Genomic DNA, 6,031 nt, shown 5'->3' on the forward strand with positions numbered 1-6,031 from the left:
CCCAACCCCACGCGCTCTCTCTGCGTCCGTGACGTCAGCTAATCAACCTGCTCCTCGTAGCCGCCCATTGGTGGATTGTGATAACGCCATATGCTATAGAAGAACTGGGTGAAAGACAGATGAATGTTGCTGGTGTGTTGGGTAACACAGTGTGTTCTGGAAGGTTAATGACCTCTCATGGATAAGGTCAAAACTCGCCTTTTCATAATCTGTATTATTTGGTTAACCCAGTATGATTTCATACCAAGATTTTTCAGCTTTTAAATTGTAGTTGTATCTCATTGGACCATATGGATATGGACTGTGTGATTTTCTATAGTTTATGATTTTATAGTTTACATTTATAGTTTATATAAATACATACAGACCACACACACACACACACACACACACACACACACACATTTGGTACCTTAATTGATTAAAGTTTATCTATCTATCTATCTATCTATCTATCTATGTATACACTTTACAATAATTAACGAAAATTTTTCTTTTGTAATAATTAATTAGAATGTATAATTATAAAATATATAGTATAGAAAATATTATGAACTAAAATAATATGAATAATTCATATAGCAAATAAAAAACGTATTACATGAAATTACATGAATACATAAATTATATATTTTTATAATTATACATTATAATATATCATTATAAATTGACATTTTTAATTATTAATTATTGTAAATTATATAATTTAAATTTACCAATTTATGCAAAGGTACCTTTTGTTGTTCTGCATTTAATTTGTTCTAATATAATTTTTATATTTAAAAAACATTATGACTGTATTACAGTAATGAAAATCGAATAAGATTTATTATTGAAATTAATGAGATTATAAACAAGCTCAAAATTAAAACAGATCCGGGAGAAGTGTGCTTAATTAAAGTGTTACCATGCAAAAATAAATATATATATATATATTTTTTTTTTTTGTTTGTTTGCTTGTTTGCCTTTTAATTTTTAGAGTGGAATATGGAAATTTTAGGATAATATACATTAAAACAATATCAATGAATGTCACATCTACAGCAATGAATTACCAAACACATTAAGCTGTTCTGTTTTGCGTATTATTTGTTTATTTAGATATTTAAGTACGTTTAATTATTGCAGAAATATAGTTGAGTTCAAATGGATTTAAACTTTATTTGACAACTGTAAAGAAGCATGCTAAATGACAGGAATGTAATTATCATGACAGCACACATTCATGACTTCAGTCATTGTTTTGAAAGGGTTTGACCTCATTATTACAGCATGAACATACAAACACCAGATTACAAACATTCAGATTACTGAAAACATTCCACAGCAGCAGAAGCAGAACATCTGTAGGGAATGCAGGATTGCCTTACACCCCCTTTGGCACATCCCTGTGATCTGATCTGCTTCTGCTTGAGTGTCCGGATCTAACAGATGTCATTTAATCTCATCTCACAGTGTTGAGCTCAATCATGGTGCGAGACATGCTTCAGTGCACTTGTTTTCTAATGGTTCAGTGATGCTCTGTGATGAATGTGTTTCAGTGAGACATGAAGAATTAGGGATTATTGAGAAACAAAGACTTTACTTGTGGACCATAATACTGACATACAAAGGAAAGTGGGTCACTCATTCCACAAACCGTCCGATCACTGTAGGGTCATTTACTGAAGGATGAATGGGAGAAACAACATGTTTGGAGGAGCTTCAGGGGATTGAGGCTGCGTTTGTAATCCTTGTGATTAAAGCACAGTTGCTCACATATGAGATGACCAATCTGCTCATCTTTTGTTAAGAGTTAGTTAATGCACTGCAAAATGGTTATCATCATGCAAATATACAGATATTACAAGATATACAAATGTACATATATTCACAGATGTGCACATTTTTATGCATGATAACACTCGGAAACTAACCAGTCAAGTGAGAAAAGAAATAATGGTAACATTTTACTTGAAGCTTTTATGTATAATGCATTATAAAAGTATTCATATTTTAAATGCGTTTAATTACGTTATAATGCATTATTTCTTTTCATAAATAATTGCTACCAACGTTACAGTGCATTTTAATATTTGCAGATTCCTTGTTATATCTGAAATTGGTTGGTTGTCATGTTATTTAATAAAATATACATTTTAAAGGTGTAACCATAAAGAGATTCGTACTATTTTTGATTATTAATGTTACACAGTTATTCAGTACATTATAAGATGCATAACAAGGCATAATTAATGCATTATAATAGTTTTATAATGCATTATAAGGTTTCAAGTAAAGTGTTACCAAAACGATAAACTACAATAATATTAAATAATAGAAACATCCTTAATTTGAAAGAGGAAAGAATAAACCAAAAACTAGAAAAAAGGAATTTTGGCATTAGAAAAAGTAAACATATAAAGGAGGAAATAAATAAATAAATATATTCTCTCTCTCTCTCTCATTTTTTGAATACATATGAAAATAAACATAAACAAATAATTGAATCTGTAAATAGATAATTAAAATATTAAAATAAATAAGTAAATAAAACATATAAAGAAGAAAAATAGAGGGCACATAAATAAATAAATATATTCTTTCTTGATAAAAATTATTAATATATACAAATGGAATGGAAATATCAACACTTATTAATAACTTGATCAGTAAATAAATAAATTTTCGTACAATTGTTTTACTAGTCCAAATATCTGTTTTTATTTTTTTATTGATATATAAATGCTTGATATATGATATATAAATGCTGCTTGCTGAAATCTAAGCATTATACAGTATGTACTGTGTAGTAAGCAGAACACAACAAGTATGCATGATGCTGAACCGCAGACTCGAAGAACAATACTGCCATCTGATGGAAAATAAGTGCGCTTCATAAATTCTACAAATTGATGAATATTTTTCTTGTGCTTCAGTCTTAAAAAGTGCAAGAGTAGGCTAATACATGTATTCATAAAGATGAATTATTGCCTAAATAGTTGCACCAGTATACAAGGCAACATCCTACATGCTAAAGCAATCTTCTCTGAATGCATGCTAAATCTATACATTACTAGACATTTAGTTGCATCCTTACAATTAAAATATTCAATAGATCCTTTGCTTATGCTGTTCGGCAATACGTGAATCAATTTACATATCAAATTTTCAGTTTAACGTTATTTAATTTGATTTCAGCGCTTGTTTTCTGTGCTCTTGAAAACTCTGGAGGACAAGAGCTCTTATGATTATTATTCGAGTCTGATTGATTTATGATGCATTTGTGGAAGCTCTTTGCTGAATACAATAGTGTTTATATAATGATCTGAGTCATAGTCCTGAACTGGTGACTATCCCAGCTCTCTTCTACAGGCCTAAGAGAAAATACAAAGACTTTCAGTGCTGTTACACAATCTATACTTTTGCAGATAAAGAAGCATATGTTAAAGAAGCATATCTTCAAATACACAACATTTATTACTTATATACAGGTGCATCTCAATAAATTAGAATGTCGTGGAAAAGTTCATTTATTTCAGTAATTCAACTCAAATTGTGAAACTCGTGTATTAAATAAATTCAATGCACACAGTTGACAATACCCCACTGATTCTCTATGGGGTTCAGGTCTGGTGACTTTGCTGGCCAGTAAAGCACACCAACATCATGGTCATTTAACCAACTCTTGGTGCTTTTGGCAGTGTGGGCAGGTGCCAAATCCTGCTGGAAAATGAAATCAGCATCTTCAAAAAGTCTCGGTTGGTTGTGCGTCTTTTTCTTCCACACTTTTTCCTTTCACTCAACTTTCTGTTAACATGCTTGGATACAGCACTCTGTGAACAGCCAGCTTCTTTGGCAATGAATGTTTGTGGCTTACCCTCCTTGTGAAGGGTGTCAATGATTGTCTTCTGGACAACTGTCAGATCAGCAGTCTTCCCCATGATTGTGTAGCCTAGTGAACCAAACTGAGAGACCATTTTGAAGGCTCAGGAAACCTTTGCAGGTGTTTTGAGTTGATTAGCTGATTGGCATGTCACCATATTCTAAGTTGTTGAGATAGTGAATTGGTGGGTTTTTGTTAAATGTGAGCCAAAATCATCACAATTAAAAGAACCAAAGACTTAAACTACTTCAGTCTGTGTGCATTTAATTTATTTAATACACGAGTTTCACAATTTGAGCTGAATTACTGAAATAAATGAACTTTTCCATGACATTCTAATTTATTGAGATGCACCTGTAAGAACTTCAGTATTCTTGTGCAATTCCTTCCCAATCCATTGGAGGGAGCTGCGCTGTTCCTTAAATGGATATATTTTCCCAAAGTCATTCTGCTGTTGAAGTGCCTAGTCAAGCAGAACAAAATAAAGATTATTTATGATTTCATAAAGCTCAGCCTAATGCTGTTACAACGTTCATACTAAATGATGTGCTTCACTGCTGGTTTTAACTGAGTACAGCTGGTCTTAATCTGTAAAGTTGCTTTGCAACGATTTGTATCGTGAAAAGCGCTATACAAATAAACTTGAATTAACCGGTTTAAGCCAGTCTTCCAGCCTGGTCAAGCTAGTGTTTAGCTGGTTTAGCCTGACCATCTGAAAAAAGTGCCCAAACCCCATCAAAACCAGCCATCAGCCCTGCAGGGTAAGGCTGGGAGACCGGCTCAGACCAGCAAACCATCTTAGTCTGGTTTAGGCTATTTTTTTCAGCAGGGAATTTATTTACAATACTGCAACGCTATATAAGCCTAATATATGACGCAAATGACTCGCTCAGAAAGAAACTAACTTGTTTGAATAAATCAGTGTTTTTGAACGAATCGCTTGAATGAACGATTCAATGAGTCACGCATAAGAACAGCCTTTCGTTTCTGAATTAGTCAGTCACTGCGTCCCAATGTGCATACTATATCCACCCTATCTGCCCTAAATAGTATTGAAAATTACTAAAATCAAATAGAATTTAGGATGGATAGTAGCACATTGGGACGCACGCAGTGTATTTGAATGAATCGATTGAATAAATGATTCAATGACTCGCTCATTGTCATTTGTATGTAATGATGTAACGACATAACGATGTATCAGGCTTTTGGAGCTTGCTCAACCACATAAATTATTCAGAGGCAAATGGGGGCCCCAGGCAAAATTAATCAATAAGGCTCATCTAAAATAATTTATTTAAATTTCCTTATTCCTTACCTAGAGATATAATTATTCCAGATACAAAAAGTAGTCAAAACTAGAGGCGATGCCAGTCATTGTAAACATTCGAGGCTTGGCACAAATCTAGTTTGTTTTTCCCCATTTATGGCAGTTACTGTATATGAATTTTTTTTTAATTAATTGAAATCATAACACATTTTGATTGTCAAATCTTCACTTCTTGAACATAAAAGAGGCTAAATTTGTCTGATATAACTTTTTTAAAGTTTCATAAGATAGGTAGGCCTATGTAAGGATCGTGTGACAGCTTTACTAACTTAAAACTAATTTTAGTTCGTCGCCGTGGCACAATTGCGCTTCTGGTGTCCCGAGTTCGAATCCCACCTCCTGGACCTTTCCCGAAGACCTTGTGCGGTCTCCAGTCACTTCTGACCGGAGAATTTTACATTTTGAATTTTTTTAAATCATAGCTTCACCAGAATGGTACGAAACTTGGAGACTTTTATGGCACTTGGTATGTGAACACAAAAAAAATTTGAGGGCATGATTCGAAAGAGCTAAGTGGAAGTAAAACAAATAGTCACACTCATGGTCTTCAGTCAAAAATGACCGACCATAGGAAATGAATGGGAAATGGGGGAAAAAAATCGAAAATACAGAAAATGTTTGTGTGTAAAATCTACAAATCCCCCACAATGCAGAATAAAATTGCACAGCAATGAAGGGGTGAAACTCTAAAACATCTAGAGTGCAAAATCAACACACCAACTCACACACGCGCGGACACACACTTGTACACACACACACCTATGAATGGGTGTGACTGTAACACTGCAACTATGTAAAACAAAATCAATAATTCAACTACAATGCAGTAAAAAAGT

This window comes from Sinocyclocheilus anshuiensis, unplaced genomic scaffold, assembly GCF_001515605.1.
Source record: "Sinocyclocheilus anshuiensis isolate Anshui unplaced genomic scaffold, SAMN03320099.WGS_v1.1 scaffold332, whole genome shotgun sequence".
Taxonomy (NCBI): Eukaryota; Metazoa; Chordata; class Actinopteri; order Cypriniformes; family Cyprinidae; genus Sinocyclocheilus; species Sinocyclocheilus anshuiensis.